A 24,722-nucleotide genomic window follows, 5' to 3' on the forward strand; every position below is an offset into this window, starting at 1 on the left:
GGGCATGCTGGGTGTTGTAGTTATGCAACAGCTGGAGGCATACTACTTTGGCTGGGGATGCTGGGGATTGTAGTTATGCAACAGCTGGAGACACACTGGTTTGCTACTTAACTCAGTGTGCCTTCAGCTGTTGCAAAACTACAACTCTCAGCAGTCACCGACAGCCAACGGGCATGCTGGGAGTTGTAGTTATGCAACCACCAGATGCACCACTACAACTCCCAGCATGCACTTTAGCTGATTGTGCAAGCTGGGAGTTGTAGTTACACAACAGCTGAAGGTACACTTTTCCATAGAAAGCATGTGCCTCCAGCTGTTGCAAAACTACAAGTCCCAGCATGCCCATAAGGGCATGCTGGGAGTTGTGGTGGTCTGCCTCCTGCTGTTGCATAACTACAGCTCCCAGCATGCCCTTTTTGCATGCTGGGAGCTGTTGCTAAGCAACAGCAGGAGGCTGTCACTCACCTCCAACGATCCTCGCTGCACCAGGTCAGTCCCTCGTCGTCTCCGCCGCCGCCGCTGCTCCTGGGGCCCCGATCCCAACAGGGGCGCCGGGGATCGGGGTCCCCAGCACCCGGGGTGCACGTCCCGCACCCGCTCACGTCCTCCGGAAGAGGGGCGGAGCGGGTTGCGGGAGTGACACCCGCAGCAGGCGCCCTGATTGGTCGGCCGGTAATCCGGCCGACAAATCAGGGCGATCGTGAGGTGGCACCAGTGCCACCTCACCCCTGCTGGCTCTGGCTGTTCGGGGCCGTCGGAGACGGCCCCGAACAGCCTGTAATTCCGGGTCCCCGGGTCACTGGAGACCCGATTGACCCGGAATCCGCCGCAGATCGCTGGACTGAATTGTCCAGCGATCTGCGGCCATCGCCGACATGGGGGGTCATAATGACCCCCCTGGGCGATATGCCCCGATGCCTGCTGAACGATTTCAGCAGGCATCGGGGACCGGCTCCGCTCCAGATGGTTGCGGGGGGCCGGTAAAACACATGACGTTCTCATACGTCATGTGTCCTTAAGGACTCGGAAATGGAGACGTATGAGAACGTCATGTGTCCTTAAGGGGTTAAAGGCAGAGCCCCTCCACAGACGAGAGGCCCTGCCAGCACCCAGCCTCTCGTACTCCAGAGAACGCACCTTCACCAGGTCACCGAGAATGTTCCTAACCACCTCACCCACAGGGAGGATTTTACGCTGCGTCGACACTAAACACCGTGCGTTCCACGTGTAATACCTGACCACTGAGCTGACTTGGAATAAAGTGCACCGGTCCCAGCCTCCAAGGTTTCTGAATGCCCCATAGGCCCATTCCGCATAGGAGAGACTGGCCAGCCGAGGCCAACCAATGGAAGCGCCCACCCTGTTGTAAACCTCTGTGTTAAAGGGGCAATGAAGCAGAAAATGCTCCATGCTTTCCAGCATGCCTCCACACTCTTCGCGGGGACATCCTCGATCATCTGAGCTCCTGCACTTCAGATTGTCCCTCACACACAGTTTCCCATGGAAGCAGCGCCAAGTCAAGTCCCAAAACTTCAAGGGGATCCTGATAGAATTCAAAAGCTCTAAACCCACCTCCAGATCCCGACTTGGGCAATCATTGAGTGCCAATGGCCTCTGGAAATGAGAAGACAGGACCCTCTTGTCAAGGAATTTCCTCGACAGAGTCCTAATTTCCCACATCCCCAGACCCCACCGACGAATAACCTTCAGAACCGGGGTAGCATAAACCGGAAGATGTCCGTGTGGTGTGCGAAGATCCTTCACTTGCCCTCCTGTCTCCCATTCCTGGAAGAAAGGCCGAAACCATCCCCTACAGGAGGATACCCACGGAGGAGCCCTCTCTGACCAGAGGTTTGCTATATTGGTCTTAAGAAAGGTATTCACTAGGAACACCACAGGGTTGACCATACACAACCCCCCTAGTCTCCTCGTACGGTAAGTAACCTCTCTCTTCACTAGGTTCAGTCTATTCCCCCATAACATTTGGAAGAACACACTGTAGACCCGGGTCCAAAGAGGTTCTGGCAACATGCATACACTGCCCAGATATATCAGCAAAGGGAGCAGGAAAGTTTTCATCAGGTTAACCCTTTCCCGGAGGGTCAAAGACCAACCCTTCCACTGATCCACCTTCTGAGCGGCGATCTTAAGCCTGCTTTCCCAGTTTTGTTTGGGGTAATCCCCTTGACCAAATTCGATGCCGAGGACTTTTGCGGATTCCTGGGGCTCTGGAAGGGCGTCCGGGAGATCAAAATCAGGATCTCCCCCTCCCAGCCAGAGACTCTCAAACTTATCCTGATTGATCTTGGACCCGGATGCCTCCGAGTAGCGGTCCACCTCGGACATCACCCATCTGCCCTCCTCTTGTGAGGAGACAAACACGGTGACATCATCAGCATACGCTACCGCCCTCAGAGCCGAATCCGGCACTGCCAGGTCCATTCTCACCCACGCCAACGGTCCACAATCAATCCTTCTAAGGAAAGGATCGATTGCAAACACGTACAGCAAAGGGCTCAAAGGACAACCCTGACGGACACCAGACCCAACCTCAAAAGAGTGGCCAATCCAACCATTCACAAGCGGGAAACTCTCTGCCCCTACATACAAGGTCTTAAGCCAATCAACAAACCCCCCCGGCAGGCCATATCTCAGAAGGACAGACCAGAGGTACTCATGGTTAACTCGATCAAACGCTTTTGCCTGATCCAAGGACAGCAAGTACCCCTTCCAGTGGCCAGCCCTACCCTGCTCCACAGCCTCTCGGACACTGAGCACAGCACTGAATGTACTGCGGCCCGGAACAGAGCAATGTTGAGCCCCCGAAAGGAGCCGGGGTGCAAACTCCACCAGCCGATTAAACAGCACTTTTGCCAGAATCTTTCTGTCCGCATTGAGAAGTGCTATGGGACGCCAATTCTCAATGTGGGACGGGTCTTTACCCTTTGAGAGGATGATCAGCGCTGACCTCCTCATTGACTTTGGCAGAGTGCCCGAGGATAGACACTCATTAAAAACCGCGGTCAAGAGGGGAACCAAAGTGTCCTTAAAGGTCTTATAGAACTCAGATGTTAAGCCATCCGGACCGGTTGACTTCTTGAGGGCAAGCCCATCAATAGCCATCCTGACTTCTTCTTCCCGGATCATCTCTGTCAAAACGTCAAGAGAGGGGTCTACTCCTGGTTCAGGGACGGTTTCAGCCAAGAAAGCTGATACCTTATCTCGATCTAGATCCTTCCTTCCCAAGAGGTGCGAGTAGAAGGATCTGACGACCTCCAGGATCCCTGATCTGGACCTTTTCAAGGATCCTGTACTATCAATCAGTCCTGAGACTACTTTACTATTCACTGACATCTTGCAGTTTCTGTAAGGGTCGGGCGAGCGGTACTTCCCGTAATCCCTCTCAAAAACCAAAGATGCGTGCCTATCGTACTGGCACTTCATCAGCAAGGACTTCACTCTGGAGATATCATCACGACTACCTCCAGTCGAGACAAGGTTCTCAAGTTTCTTCCTCAGGCCCTGGTACAAGCGGTACCTGTTTAGGCTTCTGAGGCCCGAGAGCTGGCGGAAGAATCTCGCAACCCTTTCCTTGAAGATCTCCCACCACTCTGACTTACTGCTACAAAGGCCCAGCAATGGTACCTGGCTCTGAAGAAAATCCTCAAAGGACTGTCTTATCTCCGCTTCTTCCAAGAGAGACAAATTCAGCTTCCAATAGCCTCTGCCCATCCGGGGGGGTCTCTGTGACATTCAGAGAAAACAAAATTAAACAGTGATCGGAGAACTCCATCTCAACAACAGACACTGCTGAAGAGACGGCTTCCTCCTTTAAATAAAACCTGTCTATCCTAGACCTACAACTACCCCTATGATAGGTGAATCCCGGGTGGCCTGGGGTGTGCCGGATGTGGACATCCACCAGGCGAGCCTCACTCGCTATGCTATTAAGAGCGACGCTATCATAAGTCAGCTTGTCTCTGGCACCTCCCCTGTCTTGGGGCCTCGTGACAGCATTAAAGTCCCCTCCAAAGACCACCTGCCGACTTGTAAAAAGATAGGGCTTGATCCTCATAAAGAGACACTTCCGGTCCCACTTAGACTGTGGGCCGTAGATGTTAATAAGGCAAAGTTCTTGTCCCCTCATGAGGACATCTAAGATCAGACACCTCCCCATTTCTAACTCGATAACCCGTCGGCATTCTACCGCTGCGGTAAAAAGGACCGCCACTCCGCTATACGGCTCGGCCCCAAGAGACCAGTAGGAGGGCCCATTCCTCCACTCTCTTTTAGCCTTGTAGATAGATGACATATCTGTTAGCCTGGTCTCCTGCAAAAATAAAATATCAGCATTAATATGGGCAAAAAAATCATAGGCAGCAAATCGAGCCGTATCTGACTTAATGCTGGCGACATTAATGGACGCCAGCATCAACGGAGAGGGTGCCGCCATCAAGGGTGATTGAGTTAAACAGCTTTCTTTTTCCCACTCTTCACCCTCTTTAGAGAAATAGAAGTGTCCATCTCACCAGGCGTCGTTTTACTTTCCTCGTCTCCGGATTCTAGGCCAGTCCCTTCCCCCGAGGACATAACCTCCCCAGGGGAAGAGGACTCGGCGTCCCCTGGAAGCCCCTCTACCACCTCCCCCTCATCTTCCCCTTCCGAAGAAGAGGAGGAGATGTCCCTGAGGGGTCGGAATCGATTGGAAAGGCCAATCAGAGGGGAGTCAGTTTTGCCTTCCTTTGGCACCTGGACTGGGGTGGGAGAAGATCTTAAATCTCCCTTTTTTTTTTCTACTTGTACCCCGCTTTCGTGTCTCCTTCTGCCATCCCCCATCATCCTCCTCCACGCTATCTGAGGAGATGGCACCTTCCTCATTCTGGATCCTCCTGACCTCCTCATTCAGCTTGCCATCCCTCAGGGTCTCAGCAGCAAGGTTGGCCTCTGGGACAGAATCAGAGGTCGTCCCAGTAACCCGGGCTTTCCCCATCACCCTATCCCTTTGGCGTTTATCAAGACGTCTTAGTTGGGCTGGTGTCTTTCTCTTGCTGTTCCTCACTGACCCCTCAGTTCCTCCACACCTGCTAGTCCCCTCCCCAGCAGATTCCGGCTCGTGATCTTCACCCGCTGGGGACAAGACTGCATTAGCGAAGAACGAGGACAGCGACTGAATGGGTGACCTAAGTCACCACACAGGTGACACCTAATCTCTGCACAAGATGCGGCAAGATGGCCTACACCCCCACACAAGGCACATTTCTGCATCGTACAGTTTGCACTGAAGTGTGTGGGGTCACCACATCTGTGACAGAGCTTCGGCTGACCCCGGTAGAAAATCTGGATACGATCCCTACCGAGAAAGGCAGAGGATGGAATATGGGTAACTGTATTTCCTGAACGTTTAAGTTTTACCAAAAACGTCCAGGCTCCTGACCAGATGCCAAACTCGTCCCTGTTCTTCTGCGGGACCCCCATTACCTCGCCATACCGTCCTAACCAGGTGATGATGTCAACACAAGAGAGTGATTCGTTACGGGTCAAAACGGTCACTCTCTTGATTTCGTTTTGACGAGACAATGCCTGTAGTGCAAAGTCTCGCCAGCCGGGCTCATTCTTTACCAATTCATAATTCATAAGCTCAAGCCCCTCTGGCCGAACAAAACTGATATCGAATTCAGGAGTACCGTAGGGATGTATCAAGGCAAAGATATCAACTGCCTTGAAGCCCATCTTTAGCAAGAGCTCAACCACTTTGGTCCTTGAAGGACACGTATCTTCACCCTGCCACCGAAGACGGACCACATTCCTACGGTTACTACCTGCCCCGGCTGTTGGGAGGGACCACACAGTATCGCCCCCTCTTTCCTCTCGGAAGGCAGAGAGACCGTGTCTCTCTATCCAGAAGGACAGATCAACTGCTCTACCCTCTACATTAATCGACCTTTCCCCCTTTTTCAGAGCTTCCAGGAGACGTCGCTGCAATAAGCCGTCCCTAGAGTCAGGAGACGAGGAAAGTATTCTACTTCCCCCAGCAGTGACATTTGCATAACTCCTATGGTCTGTCACCACTGGGGGGGCAACCGGACCAGACCCTACACCTACACCACTGCCGATGACAACATCCCCACCACCCCCAATGACAACATTAGCACCAACTCCAATAACATGGTCACCACCTCCCCAAAAACACCTTCCCCAGTAACATCAATCTCCATCCTCTTCCCAGTCATACATCCCCCAACCCCATTTACCCCATCACTCACACTGGCTGGACCAGCAACAGGTAAACCGGCAAATGATGATGGTGATGTTGATGAAGATACATTTTCAGTCCGTTGTGCCTCGGCATCACGGGGCACTAGAGCTGGGACAACCTCCGCTGGCCCTTTAAGGGACCGGGCAGCATGCTTACCCAGTCTAGAGGAGGCCCCAGCCCTGTTCTTATTAGTGCCCTCCGCCTCATCAGCAATTTCTCCAGTCTTTTCAGGGCGCCGCTGATCAATGGGATCAGCGGCGCCAATACAAAATAAGATTTTTTCTTTTCTTTTGGGAGCGTATGTTACATCTGTAGTCACCGTGACTAACTCAGGCACTGAGTCACCCCCCCCTCCCACAGGGGAGCGAACTACAGCCCCGGAGTCTGCCCCTATGCCCACTGCTGGGCTGCCCTCACTGTCCGGCTTTGCGGCCGGTGCCTTCTCTACTCCATCCCTGCTACTGCAAACAGGCATGGAGTTTTGCGCCCTTTTAGTACCTGTACTCTCCCCGCTCCTTTGCACCGAGTCCACCACAGAACATCGGGCTGGGCTGGGTAACGGGGCTTGCACAATGAGCTGACCCTGCGGCCGACTCAGGGTTTACAGGGAGGGGGGTGTAGATGTAACTCACCACTTCTTGCTGCTTTGGCTTGGTCTTCTTCTTTTTCTTACCCCCAGGTGCCTCATCTGGCAGCTCATCTCCGAACACCAGATTCTGAGGACACACTGGGGATTCCAGCATACGTATCTGGGCCATTAGCGCCCCTCCCTGGTAGTTGTTGTCACTGTCTTCCCCTGAGTCGGCAGGTGATACTGCTGGCTGCTGTGCAGGGGGCCCGCTGTACGGGACCTGCTGCTGTTGCGACAGGCCACCAGGTGGATCTGGCTGTTGTTCTCCCTCTATCTCCTCCTCATCATCCACCTGGCTCTCAGGTTGCAGCCCCATCAACCTTCTCTGTTTCTTTTCATCCATTTCTCTGAAACGCTCTTGATTTTTCAGCTTTTCTTTAAATGGTCCACTCATCTCCAGCAATTCCTCCTTTCTTTCCTCCAAAGCATTTATTTCAGCCATCAGACCTTTTATCTGTGCCTGGACTTCAGGCTTCTTCTTCTTTGGGGTAACCTCCAGCCTAGAACGGACATGGCGAAGTTCCTCCTGAAGCCTCCTCACAGCTTTGCTGTCGTCTTCATACTCACGGAGGTGACTTACGACCCGGGTAGTATAGGTGGAAATAGACTCCCGGGTCCTCAGCATTCCCCAGCGTTCCTCACTGAGGTCAGCGTCACCTCCGTGAGTACTCTGCCTTCCTCCAGATGACTTTGGCTTTCTGCTGGCAGCACCCAGCTTTCCCAAATTGGGTTCCTCGTTTCCAGAAACCTTTCGGCCTCTTGCCTCTGTGGGGGGTGTTGGAGTGACATTTCTGCGACTCCGGGTGGATCGCCTAACCCCCAAATCTTCTGATGTACAGGCCGCTTGCTGGCCTCTCCTGCCTCCCTGCGGCCTACTCCGGGAGGCAGAAGCCTGGGCCTCGCCTCCCTCACTCATCCCTGGAAACCCACTCCCTCCCTGGGGAGGAGAAAGCAGGTCCCAGGTGGAACAGGTGGTAATTCCCTGGAGCTCAGGAGGCACAGCAGACACCACCACACAGCTGAACTGAAGCAGAACCACACCCACAACTGATTGGCTCCCACTCCAGAGCTGTACTCAGTATTCTGCTGGTGAGGTCACTGTGTACATACATTACATTACTTATCCTGTACTGATCCTGATTATATCCTGTAGATCTTTTATTAAAATTTCAAACATAACAATAAATAATTACAAACATGAACATACCATATCTGACAGAACATATCAATATAATGAATCATAGAACCAACACCATAGCATAAAATAGAACACCGGTCCTCCCCACACTCATTCCTCCACACAAACAAATATATACAATATTTACAAAAGACATATTCCTATAATACCCATATTACACATACCATACTAATAAACTATATACACTAATATACACTAATACTAAATGTGAATTTCCTGGCCCAGTTGCAATATCAAAAACCCAATACCAATAATGTACCAAAAAGAATAACAACAACAACAATAATAATATATACAAAATAATAAAAACCAACACAAACAAAATAACACTTTTTTTTTTTTTTGGCCCTGAGCTGGTCCCGCATCCCATGCCCCCAGTACATGTTACCAGACGTCCATGAACCAGTCCAGGATTTTCTGTATATATAAAAGTCCCATACAAACCCCCTCCCCCCTTTTAACCCACCACCCAACCTAAACTAAACCCAAACCCCAGGTGGCATCACACAATATATACAATATATACATTACATAAAATATACACAGACTAATAATATATACAATACATAAGTATACATATAGACTACAACAATAAATACAATAACAAATACATATAACACTATAAGCCAAACAACAAACCCCTAAAGCTCAAGTTCTGCGCCTGCAAGCCCTATATTACCATAAATCAACTGCTCAAAACAAAAAGACTAATGTTCCAGCATCAGCCTACCACCAGGGCGAGACAACAGGCTAAGGCACTTTAAAGGCAGAGCCCTCCACAGACGAGAGGCCCTGCCAGCACGCAGCCTCTCGTACTCCAGAGAACGCACCTTCACCAGGTCACCGAGAATGTTCCTAACCACCACATCCACAGGGAGGATTTTACGCTGCGTCAACACTAAACACCATGCGTTCCACGTGTAGTACCTAACCACTGAGCTGACTAGGAATAAAGTGCAGCGGTCCCAGCCTCCAAGGTTTCGGAATGCCCCATAGGCCCATTTCGCATAGGAGAGACTGGCCAGCCAAGGCCAACCAATGGAAGCGTCCACCCTGGTGTAAACCTCTGTGTTAAAGGGACAATGAAGGATAGACACTCATTAAAAACCGCAGTCAAGAGGGGAACCAAAGTGTACTTAAAGGTCTTATAGAACTCAGATGTTAAGCCATCCGGACCGGGTGACTTCTTGAGGGCCCATTATTCGCCATCCTGACTTACACTTCCCGGATCATCTCTGTCAAAACGTCAAGAGAGGGGTCTACTCCTGGTTCAGGGACGGTTTCAGCCAAGAAAGCTGATACCTTATCTCGATCTAGATCCTTCCTTCCCAAGAGGTGCGAGTAGAAGGATCTGACGACCTCCAGGATCCCTGATCTGGACCTTTTCAAGGATCCCGTACTATCAATCAGTCCTGAGAATATTTTGCAATTCACTGACATCTTGCAGTTTCTGTAAGGGTCAGGCGAGCGGTACTTCCCGTAATCCCTCTCAAAAACCAAAGATGCGTGTCTGTCGTACTGGCACTTCATCAGCAAGGACTTCACTCTGGAGATATCATCACGACTACCTCCAGTTGAGACAAGGTGCTCAAGTTTCTTCCTCAGGCCCTGGTACAAACGGTACCTGTTTAGGCTTCTGAGGCCCGAGAGCTGGCGGAAAAATCTCGCAACCCTTTTCTTGAAGATCTCCCACCACTCTGACTTACTGCTACAAAGGCCCAGCAACGGTACCTGGCTCTGAAGAAAATCCTCAAAGGACTGTCTTATCTCCGCTTCTTCCAAGAGAGACAAATTCAGCTTCCAATAGCCTCTGCCCATCCGGGGGGGTCTCTGTGACATTCAGAGAAAACAAAATTAAACAGTGATCGGAGAACTCCACCTCAACAACAGATACTGCTGAAGAGACGGCTTCCTCCTTCAAAAAAAACCTGTCTATCCTAGACCTACTACTACCCCTATGATAGGTGAATCCCGCGTGGCCTGGGGTGTGTCGGATGTGGACATCCACCAGGCGAGCCTCACTCGCTATGCTATTAAGGGCGACGCTATCATAAGTCAGCTTGTCTCTGGAACCTCCCCTATCTTGGGGCCTTGTGACAGCATTGAAGTCCCCTCCAAAGACCACCTGCCAACTTGTAAAAAGATAGGGCTTGATCCTCATAAAGAGACACTTCCGGTCCCACTTAGACTGTGGGCCGTAGATGTTAATAAGGCGAAGTTCTTGTCCCTTCATGAGGACATCTAAGATCAGGCACCTCCCCATTTCTAACTCGATAACCTGTCGGCATTCTACCGCTCCAGTAAAAAGGACTGCCACTCCGCTATACGACTCGGCCCCAAGAGACCAGTAGGAGGGCCCCTTCCTCCACTCTCTTTTAGCCTTGTAGATAGATGACATATCTGTTAGCCTGGTCTCATGCAAAAATAAAATATCAGCATTAATATGGGCAAAAAAATCATAGGCCGCAAATCGAGCTGTATCTGACTTAATGCAGGCATCATTATTGGATGTCAGAGTCAACGGAGAGGGTGCAGCCATCGAGGGTGATTGAGTTAGACAGCTTTCTTTTTCCCACCATCCTTCCCATCCACCCCACCACCCTCCTCATTAGATGATGGTTTACCTCTTTTTAGTGAGATGGATGTGTCCATTTTCCCATTATATACATTGTCCTAGTCCCCTGACTTTGGGCCAGTCTCCCCCCCCTGAAGACATAGATTCCCCAGGGAGAGAGGGCTCAGCGTCTCCTGTGAGCCCCACCGAAACATCCAGAACCTCACTCCCCGCCTCCGAAGAGGAAATGTCGCGGAGGGCTCGGTACCGGTTGGAGAGACCAATCAGAGGGAGATCAGTTGTACCTTCCTTTGGCATCTGGCGGGTGGGAGAAGATCTTACATCTCCTCTTTTTTTATTCCTCCGAGTACCCCGCTTTGTTTCTGCCCATCCCCCACTGTCCTCATCCGCACTCTCAACATGGGAGGACAGTGAGGAGATGGCATCCCCCTCTTCGTGGATCTTCCCAATCTCCTCATCCAGTTCACTATCCCCCAGGGCCTCAGCAGTAAGACTGGCCGCAGGGACAGGATCAGGAGTCACCCCAGTTGGTTGATGCTCCTGTGAGTCTTGAATCTCCCTATCCCTTTGGTGCTTCTTGAGACGCCTCAGTTGGGCAGGCGTCTTTTGCTTACTTTTCTCCCCTGGCCCCTGCACCCCTTCATCCCCGACAGCCATCCCCCCAGCAGAATCCACCTCACGGCTTACTCCCACCGGGGCAACAACCGTGTTGACAAAGGAACGAGGGCAGCGACTGAATGGGTGACCTAAGTCACCACACAGGTGACACCTAATCTCTGCACAAGATGTAGCGAGATGGCCTATTTCCCCACCACATCTGTGACAGAGCTTCGGCTGACCCTGGTAGAAGATCTGGATACGATCTCTTCCGAGGAAGGTCGCAGATGGTATATGGGTAACGGTGTTTCCTGAACGCCTCAGTTTGACCATAAACGTCCAGGCCCCTGACCAGATGCCATATTCATCCCTGTTCTTTTTTGGGACCTCCACCACCTCTCCATACCGACCTAGCCACGTCATGATGTCAATACAAGAGAGTTATTCGTTACGGGTTAAAACGGTCACTTTCTTGACATTATTTTGGCGAGACCTGAGTGGCAAAGTCTCGCCAGCCGGGTTCGTTCTTTACCAGCTCATAATTCGACCAGAAGAGCTCAAGCCCCTCCGGCCGAACAAACTCAGCTGATATCAAACTCAGGGGTACCATAAGGATGTATTAAGGCGTAGATGTCAGCTGTCTTAAAGCCCAACTTCAGCAGAAGCTCAACAACTTTAGATCTTGGAGGACATGTATCCCTGCCTCTCCACCTCAGCCGGACCACATTCCTACGGAGACCACCTGGCCCAGCTGTCGGGAGGGACCACACATTATCCCCCCCTCTTTCCTCTCGGAAGGCTGAAAGACCATGTCTCTCTATCCAGAAGGATAGATCAACCTCCCTACCCTCTACATTGATCGATCTCTCCCCTCTCCTTAAGGCCCCCAGGAGACGCTGCTGCAAACTACTCTCCCCAGAGCCAGAGGACGAGGAAGGTGCCCCCCTCCCCCAGTGGTGACATTTGCGTAGCTGCGTACTGGTGCTGCCACCGCTGGGGGTGCAACTGGACCAGGCCCTACATCCCCACCACTAATCAGCGCCTCTTCACCACCCTCCTCCACATAATCCATACCCAAACCATTGTAACATGTTTTAGCTGATGTGCCCCCCATACCTCCACTCGTGGTACAGCCCAAACCACCATTCATAGCCCCAGTCAGATTAATAACAGAAACATTCACTCCTTCATTCACCCTTACATTAACTTTCTCACTCATATTGGCTGGACCGGTGCGTTCTGGTGCAGATTTTGTACCATCAGCATCACTGGGTACCAGGGCTGGAGCCACCACCGCAGGACAAGCCACCGGTCCCTTATACAAGGACCGGAAAGCCTGCCTAGCCTGCTTATTAGCTGCCCCAGCCCTGTTTTTACTGGTACCCTCAGCCTCATCAGTAGTGTTGAGCGGCATAGGCCATATTCGAATTCGCGAATATTCGCGAATATATGGACGAATATTCGTCATATATTCGCGAATATTCGCATATTCGTTATATTCTCGTTTTATTTTCGCATATACGAAAATTCGCGTATACTAAAATTAACATAAGTGAATATTGGCATACACAAAATTAACACGCGCGAAAATTCGCATATGCGAAAATTCGCATATGCTAATGTTCGCATATGCGAAGTTTCGCATATGCAAATTTTCACACGCCAGTCTCACACAGTAGTATTACAGCCTTCTTTACACCACACAAGCTGGAAGCAGAGAGGGATGATCACTGTGATGTGTACTGTGAAGAAAAAAAAACAAAAAAAAAACTAATATTCGTGATTACGAATATATAGCGCTATATTCGTGAAATTCGCGAATTCGCGAATATGCGATATTCGCAAATAATATTCGAATTGCGAATATTCGCGAGCAACACTACTCATTAGTACTGGAATGTCCAGCTCCTGGACGCCGCTGATCTGGAAAAGCGGCGCCAATACAAAATAAAGGTTTTAGTCCAGTCTTTTTTCCTGGGAGGCGAAGGCATCTTAGCCCCGGCATCTCCTTCACGACGACACCGCTGCTCCAAAGGAACAGCGGTGCCAACGCTCAGAGCGGCCGGAGCTCCCGCAGACGACTCTGGCACAAAGCCGCCCCCCCCCCCTCCCATTAGGGAGCAACCTACTGTGCCAGAGCCTTTACTGCCCATTGCTGGGCCACCATCACTGTCTGGCCTCACACCCAATACCTTGTCTGCTCCGTCACTGTTACTGCAAACAGCAGTGGAGCTCACCGCCACACTAGACTCCATACTCTCCCCACTCTCCTGCACTGAGTTCCCAACAGAACTCAGGGAGGAGGGTATACATAAATCTTACCTGCTCCTGGAGCTTGGTCTTCTGTGGCTTCTTATGCCTTCCCCCAGGTGCCTCCTCTGGTAACCCATCCCCAAACGTGAAGTCCTGGAGGCGACCTGGGGACTCCAGGAGCTGGATCTGGGCCAACAGCGCCCCTCCCTGGTGACTGGTGTTGCTCTCATCCCCCGAACCGCCAGAGCCATGACCAGATGACATTGCCACTTGCCCTGCAGGGAGCCCACTATATGGGGTCAGATGTTGCAGACCCCCGGGTGGATTCGGATCATCATTATCAGCCTCTGCAATTTCCCCGTCCTCCTCCACCCGTGGCTGAAGCACCTTCAGCTGTCTCTGTTTCTCTCTTTCAATTTCTATAAATCTATCCTTATTTAACAGTTTTTCTTTATATGGTCCACTGTTCTCAAGTATAATCGACCTTCTTTTCTGTAGCTTCCTGATGTCAGCTTGAAGCTTTTTTTTCTTTGCTGACAGCTTGGTCTTTTGCCACTTTGGCGCAGTGTCCAGCAAAGCTTCCACTTCACGTACCTCCTCCTGGAGCTTATTGTTACGCCGAGCGCTCCGGGTCCCCGCTCCTCCCCGGAGCGCTCGCAACATCCTCGCAATTGCAGCGCCCCGGTCAGACCTGCTGACCGGGTGCACTGCGATACCTCTCCCAACCGGGATGCGATTCGCGATGCGGGAGGCGCCCGCTCGCGATGCGCATCCCGGCTCCCGTACCTGACTCGCTCTCCGTCGGTCTTGTCCCGGCGCGCGCGGCCCCGCTCCCTAGGGCGCGCGCGCCGGGTCTCTGCAATTTAAAGGGCCACTGCGCCACTGATTGGCGCAGTTAGCTTAATTAGTGTGTTCACCTGTGCACTCCCTATTTATACCTCACTTCCCCTGCACTCCCTCGCCGGATCTTGTTGCCATTGTGCCAGTGAAAGCGTTTCCTTGTGTGTTCCTAGCCTGTGTTCCAGACCTCCTGCCGTTGCCCCTGACTACGATCCTTGCTGCCTGCCCCGACCTTCTGCTACGTCCGACCTTGCTCTTGTCTACTCCCTTGTACCGCGCCTATCTTCAGCAGTCAGAGAGGTTGAGCCGTTGCTGGTGGATACGACCTGGTTGCTACCGTCGCTGCAAGACCATCCCGCTTTGCGGCGGGCTCTGGTGAATACCAGTAGCAACTTAGAACCGGTCCACCAGCACGTTCCACGCCAATCCCTCTCTGGCACAGAGGATCCACCACCTGCCAGCCGAATCGTGACAGTAGATCCGGCCATGGATCCCGCTGAAGTCCCACTGCCAGTTGTCGCCGACCTCACCACGGTGGTCGCCCAGCAGTCGCAACAGATAGCGCAACAAGGCCACCAGCTGTCTCAACTGACCGTGATGCTACAGCAGCTACTACCACAGCTTCAGCAATCATCTCCTCCGCCAGCTCCTGCTCCTCCTCCGCAGCGAGTGGCCGCTTCCAGCCTACGATTACCCTTGCCGGATAAATTTGATGGGGACTCTAAGTTTTGCCGCGGCTTTCTTTCACAATGTTCCCTGCACTTGGAGATGATGTCGGACCAGTTTCCTACTGAAAGGTCTAAGGTGGCTTTCGTAGTCAGCCTTCTGTCTGGGAAAGCTCTGTCATGGGCCACACCGCTCTGGGACCGCAATGACCCCGTCACTGCCTCTGTACACTCCTTCTTCACGGAGATTCGAAGTGTCTTTGAGGAACCTGCCCGAGCCTCTTCTGCTGAGACTGCCCTGCTGAACCTGGTCCAGGGTAATTCTTCTGTTGGCGAGTACGCCATCCAATTCCGTACTCTTGCCTCCGAATTATCCTGGAATAATGAGGCCCTCTGCGCGACCTTTAAAAAAGGCCTATCCAGCAACATTAAAGATGTTCTGGCCGCACGAGAAATTCCTGCTAACCTGCATGAACTCATTCATCTGGCCACCCGCATTGACATGCGTTTTTCCGAAAGGCGTCAGGAGCTCCGCCAGGATATGGACTTTGTTCGCACTAGGCGTTTTTTCTCCCCGGCTCCTCTCTCCTCTGGTCCTCTGCAATCCGTTCCTGTGCCTCCCACCGTGGAGGCTATGCAAGTTGACCGGTCTCGCTTGACACCTCAAGAGAGGACACGACGCCGCATGGAGAATCTGTGCCTGTACTGTGCCGGTACCGAACACTTCCTGAAGGATTGTCCTATCCGTCCTCCCCGCCTGGAAAGACGTACGCTGACTCCGCCTGAAGGTGAGACAGTTCTTGATGTCAACTCTGCTTCTCCACGCCTTACTGTGACTGTGCGGATATCTTCCTCTACCTTCTCCTTCTCTACTATGGCCTTCTTGGATTCCGGATCTGCAGGACATTTTATTTTGGCCTCTCTCCTCAACAGGTTCAACATCCCGGTGACCAGTCTCGCCAGACCCCTCTACATCAATTGTGTTAACAATGAAAGATTGGACTGTACCGTGCGTTACCGCACGGAACCTCTCCTAATGTGCATCGGACCTCATCACGAAAAAATTGAGTTTTTGGTCCTCTCCAACTGCACTTCCGAAATTCTTCTTGGATTACCGTGGCTTCAACGCCATTCCCCAACCCTTGATTGGTCCACAGGAGAAATCAAGAGCTGGGGTACTTCTTGTTTCAAGGACTGTCTTAAACCGGTTCCCAGTACTCCCTGCCGTGACCCTGTGGTTCCCCCTGTAACCGGTCTCCCTAAGGCTTATATGGACTATGCTGACGTATTTTGCAAAAAGCAAGCTGAGACTTTACCTCCTCACAGGCCTTATGACTGTCCTATTGACCTCCTCCCGGGTACTACTCCACTCCGGGGCAGAATTTATCCACTGTCTGCTCCAGAGACTTGTGCTATGTCTGAATACATCCAGGAAAATTTAAAAAAGGGGTTTATCCGCAAATCCTCCTCTCCTGCCGGAGCTGGATTTTTCTTTGTGTCCAAAAAAGATGGCTCCCTACGTCCTTGCATTGATTACCGCGGACTTAATAAAATCACGGTAAAGAACCGCTACCCCCTACCTCTTATCTCAGAACTCTTTGATCGCCTTCAAGGTGCCCACATCTTTACCAAACTGGACTTAAGAGGTGCTTATAATCTCATCCGCATCAGGGAGGGGGACGAATGGAAGACTGCATTTAACACCAGAGATGGACACTTTGAGTATCTGGTCATGCCCTTTGGCCTGTGCAACGCCCCTGCCGTCTTCCAAGACTTTGTTAATGAAATTTTTCGTGATCTCTTATATTCCTGTGTTGTGGTTTATCTGGACGATATTCTGATTTTTTCTGCCAACTTAGAAGAACACCGCCAGCATGTCCGCATGGTTCTTCAGAGACTGCGAGACAATCAACTTTAGGCCAAAATGGAGAAATGTCTGTTTGAATGTCAATCTCTTCCTTTCCTAGGATACTTGGTCTCTGGCCAGGGATTACAAATGGACCCAGATAAACTCTCTGCCGTCTTAGATTGGCCACGCCCCTCCGGACTCCGTGCTATCCAACGTTTTTTGGGGTTCGCCAATTATTACAGACAATTTATTCCACACTTTTCCACTATTGTGGCTCCCATCGTGGCTTTAACCAAGAAAAATGCCAATCCCAAGTCCTGGTCTTCCCAAGCGGAAGACGCATTTAAACGTCTCAAGTCTACCTTTTCTTCTGCTCCCGTGCTCTCCAGACCTGACCCATCCAAACCCTTCCTATTGGAGGTAGATGCCTCCTCAGTGGGAGCTGGAGCTGTCCTTCTACAAAAAAATTCTTCCGGGCATGCTGTTACTTGTGGTTTTTTTTCTAGGACCTTCTCTCCGGCGGAGAGAAACTACTCCATCGGGGATCGAGAATTACTGGCCATTAAATTGGCGCTTGAGGAATGGAGGCATCTGCTGGAGGGATCAAAATTTCCTGTTATCATATACACCGATCACAAGAATCTCTCCTATCTCCAGTCTGCCCAACGGCTGAACCCTCGCCAGGCCAGGTGGTCGTTGTTCTTTGCCCGTTTTAACTTTGAAATTCACTTTCGCCCTGCCGACAAGAACATTAGGGCCGATGCCCTCTCTCGTTCCTCGGATGCCTCGGAAGTAGAGGTCTCTCCGCAACACATCATTCCTCCTGACTGTCTGATCTCCACTTCTCCAGCCTCCATCAGGCAAACTCCTCCAGGAAAGACTTTTGTTTCTCCACGCCAACGCCTCGGAATCCTCAAATGGGGTCACTCCTCCCACCTCACAGACCATGCGGGCATCAAAAAATCCTTGCAACTCATCTCTCGTTTCTATTGGTGGCCGACTCTGGAGACGGATGTTGTTGATTTTGTGCGGGCCTGTACTGTCTGTGCCCGGGATAAGACTCCTCGCCAGAAACCTGCTGGTCTCCTTCATCCTCTGCCTGTCCCCGAACAGCCTTGGTCACTGATTGGTATGGACTTTATTACAGACTTACCCCCATCCCGTGGCAACACTGTTGTTTGGGTGGTCGTTGATCGATTTTCCAAGATGGCACATTTTATTCCTCTTCCTGGTCTTCCTTCAGCGCCTCAGTTGGCAAAACAATTTTTTGTACACATTTTTCGTCTTCACGGTTTGCCCACGCAGATCGTCTCGGATAGAGGCGTCCAATTCGTGTCTAAATTCTGGAGGGCCCTCTGTAAACAGCTCAAGATTAAATTAAACTTCTCTTCTTCTTATCATCCCCAATCCAATGGGCAAGTAGAAAGAATTAACCAGGTCCTGGGTGACTATTTACAGCATTTTGTTTCCTCCCGCCAGGATGACTGGGCAGATCTTCTACCATGGGCCGAATTCTCATACAACTTCAGAGTCTCAGAATCTTCTGCTAAGTCCCCATTTTTCGTGGTGTACGGCCGTCACCCTCTTCCCCCCCTCCCTACTCCCTTGCCCTCTGGTTTGCCCGCTGTGGATGAAGTGACTTGTGATCTTTCCACCATATGGAAAGAGACCCAAAATTCTCTTTTACAGGCTTCATCCCGCATGAAAAGGTTTGCCGATAAGAAAAGAAGAACTCCCCCCATTTTTGCTCCCGGAGACAAGGTATGGCTCTCCGCTAAATATGTCCGCTTTCGTGTCCCCAGTTACAAACTGGGACCACGCTATCTTGGTCCATTCAAAGTCTTGTGCCAGATTAATCCTGTCTCTTACAAACTCCTTCTTCCTCCTTCTCTCCGTATTCCCAATGCCTTCCATGTCTCTCTCCTTAAACCACTCATCATTAACCGCTTTTCTCCCAAACTTGTTTCTCCCACTCCTGTTTCCGGTTCTTCTGACGTCTTCTCCGTGAAGGAGATTCTGGCCTCCAAGACGGTCAGAGGAAAAAAAAATTTCTTGGTGGATTGGGAAGGCTGTGGTCCAGAAGAGAGATCCTGGGAACCTGAGGACAACATCCTAGACAAAAGTCTTGTCCTCAGGTTCTCAGGCTCCAAGAAGAGGGGGAGACCCAAGGGGGGGGGTACTGTTATGCCGAGCGCTCCGGGTCCCCGCTCCTCCCCGGAGCGCTCGCAACATCCTCGCAATTGCAGCGCCCCGGTCAGACCTGCTGACCGGGTGCGCTGCGATACCTCTCCCAGCCGGGATGCGATTCGCGATGCGGGAGGCGCCCGCTCGCGATGCGCATCCCGGCTCCCGTACCTGACTCGCTCTCCGTCGGTCTTGTCCCGGCGCGCGCGGCCCCGCTCCCTAGGGCGCGCGCGCGCCGGGTCTCTGCAATTTAAAGGGCCACTGCGCCACTGATTGGCGCAGTTAGCTTAATTAGTGTGTTCACCTGTGCACTCCCTATTTATACCTCACTTCCCCTGCACTCCCTCGCCGGATCTTGTTGCCATTGTGCCAGTTAAAGCGTTTCCTTGTGTGTTCCTAGCCTGTGTTCCAGACCTCCTGCCGTTGCCCCTGACTACGATCCTTGCTGCCTGCCCCGACCTTCTGCTACGTCCGACCTTGCTCTTGTCTACTCCCTTGTACCGCGCCTATCTTCAGCAGTCAGAGAGGTTGAGCCGTTGCTGGTGGATACGACCTGGTTGCTACCGCCGCTGCAAGACCATCCCGCTTTGCGGCGGGCTCTGGTGAATACCAGTAGCAACTTAGAACCGGTCCACCAGCACGGTCCACGCCAATCCCTCTCTGGCACAGAGGATCCACCACCTGCCAGCCGAATCGTGACACTTATGCAAGGTGTTTCGTGCATCCTCATATCCGCGGAGGTAATCTGCCACACGGGAAGCATAGGTGGGTCCAGGCTCCCGGGCCTTTTGCATTCCCCATTCCTCCTCCACACCTCCATGGGTATTCAACCTTGCTCCAGGAGGAGTGTCACAAATTACATTTCTAGAACTTTCCATGGTACCTTGTTGGAGCAGCTTTGCAGTTACTCTTAGTCTCCACAGGTGCAGGAGGCGTTGGAGGCACATCGCTGCATCTCCTGGAAGAAATCCTCAATCCAGGGGCCTCCGATACACTTCCCGATGTCATTCCATTCACATCTGGTCGCTGGCTTCCCCTGCCCCCCGCGGACCTGGTTCCTCTCCTCGCTCATACCGGAACACACGCCCTCCCTCTGGGGAAGGGAGGACAGTGACCGGCACAGATGGCAAAACTCAGAGCTCAGAGCACACGGCCCAAACGATACACCAAGCCACTCACTCCAGCAGACTCACAGGAAGCAGACTCACAGGAAGATGCACCCTCTAGTGGCCAGTCTCCAGAGCTGTACTCACTATTCTGCTGGTGAGGTCACTGTGTACATACATTACATTACTGATCCTGTACTGATCCCGAGTGTGTGTGGGATGGAGGTGGGGGTAGGGGACCGGGGGGGCCCAAAAAAAATTGCTTGCCCAGGGTCCAATCGAAATTAAAGACGGCCCTGTGTGTGCCGCTGGCGCGGCACTGTGCTGCTGCTCGTGGGCCCCTTACTGAGAATTGTGTGCCGCTTCACTGCTGCTCGGGGGCCTCCGTCTAGGTAGGGGGGCCAGTGGCGTCTCTGGGGGGGGGCCACAGGAGGCTAAGGCCCCCCTACAACACATTGTGGCCCTCCATGTGCCCCCCCCCCCCAAAATTATGCACCTCCACCTGTCTTCCTCCAGTCCACAGCAGCAGCCCCCGACGCAATAGTTGTCACTGTCATACCTCCACCTGTAAATGCTTTTAGAGGCATTTACAGTGTGCCGCTCGGTGAAAAGATTGACAGGACGACGAGCCATTGTCTCATCACCGTATCAATCACTCTTGTGTCCCGGGCAACATGCTTTGATTGGGGGGGTTAAAATGGCACGTGGTTTGATCGGGGGGGGGGGGGGGGTGGCACAGGGGGGATCAGAGGGGCCACCTAAATTTCTGCCATTTCAATCCCCCTCTCTGATCCCCCTTGTGCCATTTCAATCCCCCCTGATCCCCCCGTGCCATTTCAACCCCCTCTTATTCCATTCCAACCCCCCTGATCCTCCTGTGCCATTTAACCCCCCCCCCTCCGATCCCCTTTTCCATTTCAATCCCCCCTGTGATATTTCAACCCCCCCTCTGATACCCCCTATGCCAATTAACCCCCCCTCTGATCCCCTTGTTCCATTTCAATTCCCCCTGTGCTATTTCAACCCCCCTGATACCCCCTGTGCCAATCAACCCCCCCCCCCCCGATCCCCCTGTTCAATTTCAATCCCCCTGTGCTATTTCATCCCCCCGGATACTCCCTGTGCCAATCAACCCCCCGATCCCCCTGTTCCATTTCAATCCCTCCTGTGCTATTTCAACCCCCCCCCCTCTGATACCGCCTGTGCCAATTAACCCCCTCTGATCCCCCTGTTCCATTTCAATCCCCCCTGTGCTATTTCAACTCCTCCCCTTTGATACCCCCTGTGCCAATTAACCCCCTCTGATCCCCCTGCTCCATTTCAATCCCCCCTGTGCAATTTCAACCCCCCCTCTGATACCCCCTGTGCCAATTAACCCCCCCCTCTGATCCCCCTGTTCCATTTCAATCCCCCCTGTGCTGTTTTAACCCCCCCCGATACCCCCTTTGCCAATTAACCCACCCTCTGATCCCCTGTTCCATTTCAATCACCCCTGTGCTATTTCAACCCCCCCTGATACGCCCTGTGCCAATAAACCCCCCCTGATCCCCTTGTTCCATTTCAATTCCCCCTGTGCTATTTCAACCCCCCTCTGATACCCCCTGTGCCAATAAACCCCCCTCTGATCCCCCTGTTCCATTTCAATCCCCCCCTGTGCTATTTCAACCCCACCTCTGATACCCCCTGTGTCAATTAACCCCCCCTCTGATCCCCCTCTTCCATTTCAATCCCCCCTGTGCTATTTCAACCCCCCCTCTGATACCCCCGTGCCAATTAACCCCCCCCTCTGATCCCCCTGTTCCATTTCAATCCCCCCTGTGCTATTTCAACCCCCCTCTGATACCCCCTGTGCCAATGAATCCCCCCTCTGATCCCCCTGTTCAAATTCAATCCCCCCCAATCTCCCTTTGCCATTTCAATTCCCAATCCCCCACCCTCTGATCCCCCTGTACCATTTCAATCCCCACCTCTGATACCCTGTGCAACCCCACCTTCTGATTGAATTGGCACAGGGGGGGGGATTGAAATGGTACAGGGGGGATTGAAGAAATAAAATGGGAATGGGGGCTAGCAGCCACATTTGAATTGTTGATACTGATATTTAACCCCTTGATCACACATGATGGACCTAGTCCATCATGGTGTAGCTCAGGGTGTATCCCACTCCATACCCGGCAGCCACCAGCTAATTTCAGTAGCTGATGGCCGCCGCTAATAGCCAGCTCGAGTTGCAATTGCCACGGCTGGCTATTTACCCTATCAAAGCTGACAGAGGCATCTAAAGGGACCCTTAAACCATCCGTGGGGTATATCGATCAATGCAGTTCTATGGAACTGCATTGATCTGTATGAGGAATCTAATGATTCCTCCTCAAAGTCCCCTAACCCCTTAAGGACTCAGCCCATTTCAACGGGAAGTTTCATTTTGGAGGGTTCCGTTTTTGAGCAGTGCATTTTACGGTAAAAATTACATGTTCTCTATATTCTGTGCGTCAATACGATTAACATGATATCCATGATTACCCGCTTTACTATTATTGTACTAATTAAAAAAAAATCCAACTTTTTAAAATAAAATTAGTGTGTTTTAGGTCACCCTATTCTGACCCCTATAACTTTCAAATTTTTCCGTATACGGGGCTGTACGATGGCTAATTTTTTTTGTGCCATGACCTGAAGTTATTACTGGTACCACATTTATGTCTATGTGACTTTTTGATCACTTTTTATTACATTTCTTTGGGATGTGCTGTGACCAAAATGCAGCAATTTCGTAAATTTTTTATATTTTTTTACGTTTACGCCATTCACCGTATGGGATCATTAGCATCATATTTTAATAGTTCGAACATTTACGCATGCGGCGATACCAGATATGTTCATTTATTTTATTTTTTTTTTACACTTTTTTTATGGAAAAGGGGAATTTGTATTTGTATTGTGGGAGGGGCTTATTAAAACTTTTTTTTTACTTTATACTGCTCTGGTCTGCTTGATTGCAGACCAGAGCAGAATAATTCAAAATGGCGACGGGAGGCAGGTGAGGGGACTGCAGGCATTTCGATCACCCGATCAGAGTGCCACACACCCGCAGATGCCATGATCTGAAATGAAAGATGCAATTATAAAGTCTTGGTTCCGCAAAAAACAAGACCTCATCTGGGTCTGTAGATTGAAAAATGAAAGAGTTAAAGGGGTACTCCGTCGCTGCAGGACTTATCACCTATCCCTAAGATAGGTGATCAGTGAGTGATAGTGGTGGGTCTGACCGCCAGAAACCCCCGCCATCTCCTGCACACTCCCGGCTCACTGCGGTCACCACTCCGTGCAAAGAGTGGTGCCATCACGGTAGTCGTTCCGCCCCTCCATTCATACTTATGGGATAGGCGGAGCATTCCTGTGTCTCCGCCTCTCACATAGAAATGAATGGAGAGGCAGGCGGGCGGCCACAGGAACGCCCTGCGGATGAAAGTCACACTGCACGGAGCGAACATCGCTCTATGCAGTGTGAGAACCGGGGGCTGCTGCAGGAGATGGCGGGGGACCCGGCGGTTGGACCCCTCACCATCACCCACTTATGACCTATCCTGGGGATAGGTGATAAGTCCTGCAGTGGTGGAGTACCCATTTAAAGTTATAGGGAGAGGAAGAAAAAATTTATGTGCAAAAACAAAAAATGTCTCTTCCCTAAGGGGTTAAGAAATTATATGTCTACTAATGTGGCACTTCCTTACTGTTGGTGCCTCCCCCAGGACATAGAACGCAAGGCATGATACGTGCAATTGACTGTACGGCAAGGAGCGTAGAGAGGTTCGTGGGGAGGGAGCTGCACACACTCTTCATTCTATCAACTATCTACATCCCATTGGTAAGTAGATATTGGTGTTATTCTTGTATATAATGTTTGTGTGATTTCAGAAAATTTCCCCCATCGGGGTGGGGGGGTATTCGAAATGGCACAGGGGGATCAGAGGGGTGATTAAAATTACACAGAGGGATTCCCTTGTGCCACTTCATCTCTCTCTCCTCTGATCCCCTGTTCCATTTCAGTTGCCAATCTACTTCTGAGAGGATTGGCAACTGAAATGGGACATAGGATGTGTGGAGTGGGATTAAAATGGCACAGGACAATCAGAATAGGGGATTGAAATGGCACAGGGAACCTAACAGGTTTAGTATAGATCCTGAAAGAGCCCCCATTCCTCTGTGTTTCATTTATGTGTTATATTGGTAGAGCCTGCTACTAGCAGCAGGCCCCCAGTTACTGAAATCATCCAGGGGTGCCAGGGGTCTCCGTATGTGGTGCAGGACAGACTTAGGAGCCACTCCATACACTTTTACCACTCAAGCATGTACCTGTATGTCTTATAATGGTTCTATATTGAGTTAATTTCACTAAATAATAGATACAATATAGATAAAACTATTAAATCTTCAAAATTGCTTGTAATTTATACACAAATTACAGTAATATATGAGCGTTGGCATGTGTAAATGAACAATTTAACTTATTTTTCCTTACCTAGACCAACAAAGACCGATAATATCTACACCATTAGGGGATTTCT

Source organism: Hyla sarda, chromosome 1 (assembly GCF_029499605.1).
Source record: "Hyla sarda isolate aHylSar1 chromosome 1, aHylSar1.hap1, whole genome shotgun sequence".
Taxonomy (NCBI): domain Eukaryota; kingdom Metazoa; phylum Chordata; class Amphibia; order Anura; family Hylidae; genus Hyla; species Hyla sarda.